This window comes from Amphiura filiformis, chromosome 3 (genome assembly GCF_039555335.1).
Source record: "Amphiura filiformis chromosome 3, Afil_fr2py, whole genome shotgun sequence".
Lineage (NCBI taxonomy): Eukaryota > Metazoa > Echinodermata > Ophiuroidea > Amphilepidida > Amphiuridae > Amphiura > Amphiura filiformis.
Genome location: NC_092630.1, coordinates 84,368,741 through 84,380,314, shown reverse-complemented (window position 1 = coordinate 84,380,314; position 11,574 = coordinate 84,368,741).

The window sequence follows — 11,574 nt, the reverse complement described above, 5'->3', positions numbered from 1 at the left end:
ACGTGTGTGGAACCGCTACAAACATGGTACAGTGTAAAAATATGCTAGTATTCCTTGTTCATCAATTACTAAAATATCATGTGAGACGACAATATATTTTACCCCAATGGGCAATGCATACTATCTTTTTCTCGTATCCATTGGTTAACATGTACTAATATGAGAATAGGCTGGCTTTAGAAGCTAAGATACAGCTAATTATATGTTGTGGCGGCCATTTTGGCGGCCATCTTGGATTTCAGTGTGATTGAAGACATCAGTGTGTTAGATTTGCACAAATTTGGATTCTCTGACTTCTTAAACCTTTTCAAAGACACTAAAATCATCATCATATCTGCTTTAGAAGCTAAGATACAGCTAATTATATGTTGTGGCAGCCATTTTGGCGGCCATCTTGATAAAACAAATTCCCCAAGGAGGATTTCTTCGGATTTTGGATATGATGTTTTATGATGTATTCTGCTTGTCTGGTGCAAAAATCAGCTTTGTACCAATTTTTTCCGGGTCAAAATGTCCAACGACAAGCACAGCAAGCACACGCGCACACCATAATTTCCTGCTCGCTTAGTTCCATAAGGGACGTTGTGCAGTATTACAAAGAAGAAGAAGAAGAAGAAGAAAGAAATGAAACAATAACACCTCAAAACTTTCACATATAAATCTTATAATTTAAACCTGGCTAATGAAATTATGAAAGCACTGAAAGCAGCTCCCCCTCCCAAGGCCCCCTCAATGGTGCTTCCAAATTGTGAGCGGAACTGTACGACTCAAGGTAAAATGTCCCATATTTTTTGTCACAGATATGAATGAGCTTTTGACTGAAGATTTTGATTTCACATCATTCAGAACATAAATGCTCTGTCTCTGTTTTACCAAAGTGTTCCCTGTGTATGTATTTTGAGCAAAACATCATCATTCTATGTAAGTTGAAGTTAGCATCCTGGAAGTATAACGATTTTGACAAGTTTACTTTTAACTACCCAGCAAACACAAAACATTTTCGACATCATTCGCAAAAGGTTATAAAAGGTTGTCAGAAAACGTTTAAATGTCGGGTTATATAAAGGGTATATTAAGAGTATAAAACGGTTTCATAACCTTAAAAAACATTTTTTGATAATCTACTGCTCAGCAAACAAAAATGTTTTACAGAAAACGTTTAAATGTCGGGTTATATAAAGGGTATAAAAACGTTTTGATAACATTCCAAAATATTCTGGAAAACTTGATACAAAACATTCTGAACAGAATGTTATTTAGGGGTTGATAAAATATTTTGAAAAATGTAAGCCCAAAATATTTGCAATAACGTTTTAAAAACATTTTCATGACCTTTATATAACCCGACATTTAAATGTTATTAAAATGTTTTGAAAAAAACATTTTAAGAACATTTCTGTGGTTGCTGGGTTCAAATATTTTAACATAATGTTATTTAAGTATTGACAAAATATTTGGCAAAAATGTTTGCAAAAATAATTTACAATAACATTTTTTGAAAACATTTAAAAATATTGTTGTGGTGTGTTTTCATACAAAACGTTTTAAAACGTTATCATGACCTTTATATAACCCGACATTTTAATGTTATTAAAACGTTTTTACCTATTAAAACCAAAAGCCAAAATATAACTTATTTAAAACGTTTTTAAAACGTTTTTGTATTTGCTGGGTAGATAGCAATACTGGGTAAAAACCACATGTGCCTGCTAACGGTCAAAAATTTTTTATTGCATGAGGTGAAAGGGGTTTGGTAGTAGGTTACAAAATGTCACATAAAAAATTCCTCCGGAGCTCGTTGCCATAGCAACGGCAGATTTTATGATTTTGACGATTTTTGCTTATTTTGGGGTGAAAATAAAGGAAAATATGTACTTTTCTGAATTCCTTCTGACTTTAAATTTTAGGTCACATTAAAAAAACAACCTTACCACCATAAAGTACTATCTTTATGCTTTCCCCAGATACAAAAAATATTTCAATAATATTTCCCTATGTGCAATTTTAGGGCTGGGCAACATTGCCAATTTAGCATTTTTGAAAAAATGTAATTTTTACCCTATCTTTGAAGTCTAAAACTAATTTTGCTTGAGCACCGAGAATTATTTTCTCTTTGTTGGTACTTGGGCAGACATTGCCTCTTCCAAATTTGGTAAAACATCTCTGGGGCTATTTGACCTGTAAAGCCAGTGTTGCCAGAAAGTTTGATAATTTTCAAAAAATACATTTTTCAAAATAATGCATTTTCTACATTTTTACTCATGTAACCTTTAATACCACCAACTTAATTGAAATATTTGCACACTTTGCACATATGATTAGACACACACTGCAACATAAGCAGCACTTTGAGGCTGGGGACAAGTCCTGTCCTGCAAAAACCGGTATTGCCAGAAAATCTTACTTTATTATTCCAAATTTCCAATTTGTGTGTTTTACAATTATTTATTCGGCTAATTTTATACTATCAATGTTAGTTGAATAGAATGTGCATTCAAACATTATCTGATACAATACAGGTTCAGACACATGGGCGAGTTTTTCGACAGGTGGCATAGCAAGCCATAGGCTTAGGGGACCTTGAGGATACTAAGCCTAGTTTTGACCAAAAATAATCATTTTGGCATGGAATTTTTTTTTTTAAATGACATAATTATATGCATCTTGAAAAGTGCATCAGCTTACTAAGATGGATGTTTGGATCAGAAAAGTACATCACAACATTTTTCTGTGACCTGTGGTTTTTGACCTATGACCTCTTGGAATTCATAAGTAGGCCTAAAATGTAGGATTTTAATGATTTTGGTCATTTTGGGCAAAAATGAGACCTTTTTACCACCATCTCAAACAGGTTTTGAAACTTAGGCAATAATGGTGTTACCAGATTATATGACAATTAATTTACCCATAACGTAACTTTTGAGTTCGTCAAAACATGCGTGCATTTGTTTAGAAATATAGCCCGGTAAAATTAATGATACGAACAATAATATAAACTTCAAACTCCCATGCGGGCATCAATATTGACGTTTGCATTATTTGACACCCTCATTGAAATTCTCCCCTAAATTAAGACATCCTTTTATTGTTCCGATGCCATCAATTTTCTACTCAATTTTTCTACTTCTACGTTTATACTGGAACAGGACCTGTTGACGGGATACTTGTCCAGGGTGGAAAGGTAACATCACTGTCTTCACATGTTCACATGGAAACAACCATGCAGACAATATTTTACCAGTTTACAATGCAAGTAAAAATCCAACTGGTGATGAAGCTAGTGGGTCATGATGTGCTGTTGCAATTAAAACACTCCCTATTTTCAACCATTCTCCCTAGTTTCTAACACAATCCTCAAAATAATTTTCTATCCGTTTGTGTATATGCTATCAATTTGGTTAAAATTGCCATTCCAAAAGTATCATGGTAACAATGATATGATCATTAAAGGGAGAAAAGATATAATACAAATACCCTAAAGGATGTTGAGGTCGAAGGTCATTTAGGGGTTGAAATAGCTGTGATTGGGCTCAAACTTGGTGAATATAAACCGAGAGGGGGAATGAGTTAAAATCACAGCAGAGGTCACTTCAGGTCAAACATCATGTACGGGTCAAATTTCAAAATTGCTCTGATTAATTTGATTGTGAATAATAAATTGCTAAATAACATTTGACACAGAAGAAGACCTCTCTTACTTCCATACCCTTACTAAAGCTTCCCTTTGAAAGGTCCGATGTTTAACATTTTCCCTGAAAGACTCACAATTTTAAATATTCCCCTCCCGAGATGCCCAGATTCAGGTATGTAAGGATGTGATCAACTGTGGAAGATAACATTCGATGGTCTTTATAATAAAACATGAAGGATCTAAAGATTTACCATATCCTGCATACTAGAAAAATATTTATTTATGTGGGCCTTGATCTTGGCCACATCCCAGTCCACATTGAGTGTTTGGGGCGAATAAAGTTGGCCTATAGAAGAATCCATTGAGCCAAGTGATGGTCAAAATTCATTAGGAGAATTCAAAGAGAAGACAGTTTCCATGGAAACGGCCATTTATATCCATTTTTTTACTAATTTTACTGGGAAATTAGCTCTATTTTACAGATATTTACTTAAAATGAGCATTAATAGCCGTTGCCATGGAAACTGCATACTCAAGTTGAATTCTCTCAATAGCCTAAACTTAAAGAAGCCCTATTTGTCAATAAACTTACGTGTAATTAACTTTTGTAATGCAAAACATTGCTAAAAATGGTAAAAAAAAGGTCAATTTTTGCCCAAAATGACCAAAATCATTAAAAACCTGAATTCCAAGAGGTCATAGGTCAAAAACCATAGGTCACAGAAAAATGATGTGATTTACTTTTTTGATCCAAACATATATCTTAGTAAGATGATACACTTTCCAAGATTATGCCATTTTTCAAAAAAATTCCCATGTAAAAATGTACTTGTTTTGGTAAAAACTAGGCTTAGTATCCTCAAGGGCGCCTAAGCCTAAGGTGTACGAAGGCACCTGTCGAAAAACTCGCCCATATGTCTGAACCTATATTGTACCAGATGATGTTTGAATGCACATTCTATTCAACTTACATTGATGGTATAAAATTAACCGAATAAATAATTGTAAAACGCACAAATTGGAAATTTGGATAAATAAAGTAAGATTTTCTGGCAATACCGGTTTTTGCAAGACAGGGCTTGTCCCCAGCCTCAAAGTGTTGCTTCCGTTGCAGTCTGTGTCTAATCATGTGTGCAAAGTGTGCACATATTTCAATTAAGTTGGTGGTATTAAAGGTTACCGGTACATGAGTAAATATGTAGAAAATGCATTATTTCGAAAAATGCATTTTTTGAAAATTATCAAACTTTCTGGCAACACTGGCTTTACAGGTCAAATAGCCCCAGAATTTTTTACCAGATTTGGAAGGGGCAATGTCTGCCCAAGTACCAACAAAGAGGAAATAATTCTCGGTGCTCAAGCAAAATTAGTTTTTAGACTTCAAAGAAAGGGTAAAAATTGCATTTTTTCAAAAGTGCTAAATTGGCAATGTTGCCCAGCCCTAAAATTGCACATAGGGAAATATTATTGAAATATTTCTTGCATCTGGGGAAAGCACAAAGATAGTACCTTATGGTGGTAAGGTTTTTTTTTTAATGTGACCTCAAATTTAAAGTCAGGAGCAATTCAGAAAAGTGCATATTTTCCCCTATTTTCACCCCAAAATAAGCAAAAACCGCCAAAATCAAAGCTCCGGAGGAATTTTTGATGTGCCCTTTTGTAGACTACTACCAAAGCCCTTTCACCTCATGCAATAAAAAATTTTTGACCATAAGCAAGCACATGTGGTTTTTACCCTGATGGTAATGATCCTAGTCCTTAAAAGGACTAGGATCATTACCATCAGTCATGAGTGCAAAATGTATGCCAGCGTATGCAACTGTGTGTCTGTAAGTTAACTCGGTACTGGTTTAGTATATATTGTATCCAAGGTTGTGGGTTCGCTTTGCTGTTTGAAATACGTGAAATACGATAACGGCCGTTGGATCAAATACAAGCTTTGTGTTCATTCAATTGAAATTCCTAGTATTATAACTATTCTACCACGAAAATGATGAAAACATGCATTGATGTGATTGTATAATACTGAATGTAGTTTTCTCAAATGGTATAGTCCAGTGCCGAGTGGCTAGACAGGCTCTGTATCCATGTATTGTTATGAGAGAAAACAAACACTTGCTAAAAATTTACGTTAATACTACAAAACTTTTGTTTCACTTCTTACAACTTTAGCTTTATTCATGAAGCTAATTTTCATCTGGAAAGGTATATTCAACTAAATAGGACTGTGTTCAAGTATCTATGTAGCTCTTAATATGAAAAGAATTGAATTTTTATCGTCCATTTTAACTCTTTTTTATAATTTACTTAATTTACTTATTTTACAATTTTTTACCGGTAACCGGTAATTTACCACCGCACATGCGACACAAGGTGACGGTGAACCTAAACGCGGCAGGAATGTGACCATACCTTACGTATCTGGACTGTCGGAGAAACTTCGCAGAGTTTTCAAAGATCAAGGAATTCCAGTGTCATTCAAACCATAGAATACCCTGCGGCAAGCGCTGGTCCATCCCAAGGACAAACAACTAAAGGACAAACAAAGCAACATTGTGTACGCAATTCAGTGCAAGGACAATGGATGACCTTTACATAGGGGAGACCAAACAGACTCTAGCAAAGCGCATGTACCAGCATAGGAGAGCTAGCACTGGTTGCGGAGACTCTGCGGTTTTATACACGCACTTAGACAGCACCAAGGAAGCGATTTATGTTAAACCATGGAAATAAGAGAATGGTTAAACGGGAGGAGCCTTCACTTACATGTAATAAGGGAGGCGGGCTACGACAACTTGGCAGGGACCTATTGTTCAGCGATAAAGAAGATCCCTCAGAGGTTTGGCTCATCTTCGACCTGTGACGTAACATCCTCTTCACAGGTCAACGAACTTTTGCCGCTTTAACATCAGTTGGCCTGATGATGCATCCGAGATAGGATGTGAAATATTGCCACTCACAAAAACGTAAGTCCAGTAGATCAGATTATAATAATTTCATAGTTATTTATACCTGGATGAATGATAATCTTCATAATTGTGACTGACGGGACATAAACGTGACTGACGGGACAAACAACTTTTTGGTGTTTTTCCGTGACAGACGGACAATTTTAACACCCATAGTGGAAAATGAAAGCATACATTCATAATATTCTTCTGGGTTTTATTTGTATCCTGGATTGCAGTAGAGGTGTCAAAGCTGATATTACACTATTAATGAATATCCCCAGTGCATATGTATTATAATACACAAATGTGTGCTATTCAAAATTGTGACACAGGACGTGACAGACGGGACGTGACAGACGTGACATTTTTAGTGTTTTTCTTACTAAATTATTTGGGTTTGCAAAAAATTATTAGAGTTTGCAAAAATTATTTGAGTTTGTAAAAAATTATTTAAGTTTGTAAAATATTATTTGAGTTTGCAAAAAATTATTAGAGTTTGCAAAAATTATTAGAGTTTGCAAAAATTATTTGAGTTTGCAGAAATTAATTTAAGTTTGCAAAAATTATTAGAGTTTGCAAAAATTATTTGAGTTTGTAAAAATTATTTGAGTTTGTAGAAAATTATTTGAGTTTGTAAAAAATTATTTTAAGTTTGCATGTCCCTCATGGTACACCGTAATTTTTTTTTTTTTTTTTTTTTTTATTTTTTTCTTTATTTTTCTTTGATTCATATTGCCAGGGAGATGAGTGAACTAAGGGCCCATTCAATGAGTTGCTCATCCGGACGATCGTAAAAATCATCAAAATTCAGATTTTGTACTTTTGTCATTGTTTTAAAAGCACTTTGTATGTTGAGATATTTTATAGACCACTTGACATGTGACGTCATTGCCCGGCAGTATGCGAACGCAATATGGTACTTTCCATTGTTCTTTGCCCTGCAGTGTGCGTGCGCATCGTAGTCTGCTCAGGGCATGTGTATTTTAAATCTCCCACCACATTTCATATAGTACAAGAAAGCCATTGAACAGTGAAGTGGTTCGTTCGGGCATATCGACAGACCAATCCCTCGCCTTTGTTGATAAACAATAATGTAAAGTGGTCTATAAGTTCAGGACATGAGGTGATGAACATATTTATATACTTCATAAATTTGCAACAAAAAAAGAAGAGGGGTACTGATGAAAATCAGGGTATTATACCCCCTTAAGCATGAGGGATTGAGTGGTATGTGTGGGTCTGGAGTGTGTTACCATGTAAAAGCCCTTGTTTTAAGCTTTCATTTGATATACATGTATTGTAATACTCATAACAAATAATACCCAACCAAACCTTCAGTCTCTCTTATACCCCACGAGACCATCACTCTCTCTAAAACACCATCAGTCTGGACCACATTCTCTCTAATACCCACCAGACCCTCACTCTCTCTCTTATATATATACTCCACCAGACACTCACTCGCTCTAAAACACCACCAGTCTGGCCCACACTCTATCTAATACCCTACCAAGCTTTCACTCTCTCTTATACCCCACCAGACCACCACTCTCTCTAAAACACCACTAGACTGGGCCAAAGTCTCTATAATACTCCACCAGACCCTCACTCTCTCTTGTACTCCACCAGATATTCGCTCGCTCTAAAACACCAACAAAAGTATTCCCTGTACACAGACTTTCAACAATTCATGCAGGTCAGTTGTCAATTTAATTTTGCATTTATTTTTGTGTTTTCGTATATGAATTATGTTATGTAACAGGAAAGCACTCTGTGTTTGGACATACAAGTCTACGTTTCATTCCTGAATTACCATTTTCTTACTTATATGTTGTATTATTACTATTACATTGTTTGTTTTTTGGTAATTCAAATAAATATTATTATTATAATGGTCATTTTTGATGGCCGGTCCTTGGGTACATATTTTATTAAATAATGAGCGCAAAGGATGGATCTACGATTAGCTTAGGTCGTTTGGGCGTAAACAAGAGAATTATAAAATCATGAAACGCCGAGCCGACCTGCCGATATAACATTGCCCCTGATTGGTCAATTACATGATATCTTCATTTTAATCACCCAACCAGAATGGCGCTTTGCAAATTATTCACCCCATTTTTTTTGCGTGGTGAAATTATTCTAACAATATTGCAGATTGGTCCAAATGATAATGAAAACTTCTTTTTGACCAATAGGCAGGTAGTTCTCATGGGGTTAGTTCTTATTGAGAGTAGAATGCTCCCATTCCTATTCAACTAATCAAATAGTGCCATGTGTATCACATTGAAATTGGTCCGTTTTGGGCGATATGTGAACATGTTGAATGTATATATCATGCGCAGTTAGCTTAAAGTGATATTGGCCTACCAATCATTTTGTCGCTGGTTTATCTCATCAATAGTTAAGAGGAAAGGTATATAAGGCGACATGATCTTTAGACATAGCATTACAGCAACTCAACTGCAGCGTGTGTACAAGATAATCAAAATCATTATAGTCATCATGTTTTTCAGCAAATGTCTGCTGCTTAGTTTGGTAGTCGCTGCCGCAGTTTTATCAACGGCAGTTACCCAACCGTGCGATGAGGACTGGACAGAATACCTTGGCTACTGTTACCGTTTTTACAACACACCGAAGACATGGGGAGGTGCAGGCACTGCATGCTACAATGTCGATGCAGATTTGGTCAGCATTCATTCACAGGCTGAGAATAATTTCATCTTTAATGACTTGCTCAACAGTATTGAAACCCCGGTAAGTAGCGGAGGGTCTCGGAAACCGCCAAACCGATTTCGAAAACGGGATTTGGGCCCTAAATATAGGTGAGGCCCGGTTTGTGTGACGAAAGTGGGCTGGAAAACGGGCTCACCTATTATATTAATGGCATGTTCACGGGCCACAGCCCCGTTTTCCGAGTCTCGTTTTGCGAGCCCCGTTTTCTGTAGCGGAATAAGTTCAACAAAAAAAATATTTCAACATATGTGATGCGATCAAGCAAAATCAGTCGGAACTCGAAAATATTAAATTTTCAGTTTCTTATAGGATAAGAAAACTCAATTGAAATTGCACAAGCAGTTCCAAAGATATGAGCAATTAAAGAGTTTCCATCAAAATCTACATTTATATTTCCGAGTTCCGACTGATTTTGCTTGATCTCATCACTGTCTATTACTATCAACGCTATGCAGGGTTTATTGTTCTATTGTTTCCGATTAGAGCGCTGACATATTGGAAAATGTTGCCAATCGATATTCATGAGAGTGTACATTCAACGTCCAGTTTTCGAAATTGGGTGACTTGTGTTTGGCAGGTGTGAAATACATCTGACTAGGCGTTTTATTTACCTAACGAATAAAGGCATTGACATCATCGAATGGCTGCTGTTGTGTGTTTAGTTTCTATAATTATATAGGCCTCATAATTATTATTACATGCACATCATTCCTTTCTTTTCCTTCTCTGCACTTATTGTTTTCTAGGTCTGCACTTTATCACTCCCTCGCTCTCCCTGTCCCCCTCACTCTCCCTCTCTCATTCCCATCATTTTCCTGATATTTCTATTTATCTACTTCTCTTTATTTATTTACGATGCCACAGATACAAAAAACTAAATAAAAACAAAAATTGAAACCGCATTCTGTATTAGGTTTCTAAATTGGGAAGGGGTTTGAGACGAACTATTAAATTAAAATGGCCTAATCATTGCGCATCATCAGTGCATGATGCGTCTGTTGTCATTAATAGATTTTGACTCCGCATTAAACGGATTGAAAAATAGACACTATATCATACACAGACACTATATCATGCTCTCATTTACTTGTGTGACACGTTTGACACTAGCAACAATAAATTGTACTATTATTTACCATAACAATGCTGCATAACAATATGCAGACTACTGTTCTCATTTCGGGAACAAAGCTCACCCAGTATTGTTACTATGCGTTTGCTTTGTAATATTTCATCCAACTGATATCGCACAGGGAATTCAGATACATGAGTTTGTGAACGTTTATATGCTAGTCTCAGATGATCACGATGAAATTCTAAGCTCAAATTAATTATTTATTTTTTAGGCCTAATATTTCTCATGATATTGATATACAATTACTAATACAATTTACTAATATATAAAAAAAGAAGCGACTGATTTTATCCATATGTTTAAAAACCATTAAATGTGTAATACTTAATTTAGAGGTTTTTTTTTCTGTGAACAACAACAGTATACGTTCTGTCCATTGAGAGCGTTTATAGTCCCTTTTCTCAAAGCGGGCACATCTCATTTCATGACGTCACCTTTTTTCTAGGCCAAATCTGCCTCGTTCGAAGGAACTCACTGCTTAAGTTGGTTTTTGTGGAATATCAATTTTAAACGTCTTATTTTCTCAAAAAAGGAGTCATTTTCATTGTCCTCATAATATTAGCTTGCCAATGATATGATGTTATTTTTGCAATAGACATGTCCTTTAAAGTACCCAAAATAATCAGTTCCCACAGATACAGTTCTTTCAGGGACACCCTGTAGAGTACCTGTTTTTGTAAAGAATTTGAATTTGATGTAAATAGTGGACTTTACCCTCCCCGAAATGCATCTTATGCCGATATTAGTATCATGTTGCAACTTTCAAGGACAATTATTTACCGTTTTATATTTCACTTTGGACATTTAAAAATCTTATTTTGGTTAAATCGCTCACCATTACTCTTTGGTAGGAAAAAACAGCTTATAGTTTTTGACCAGGTATTTACTAGTAAATTTAATGAAGTATTGCCAAACCAGTATTTTGATCAGGTATTTACTAGTATTTCAAGTCAAGATTTCCGCAGTTTAGGTTCAACATCACTAATTATATATTACACGGATTTCAATGGGAAAATGGCTAATTTCGGGTGGAATTTTCTCATATTCAGAACTCTCACAGTTAAATGCCACTAACATTAGGTGAAACTATATGACTTAGATGCCAAATGATCAAAACCCCA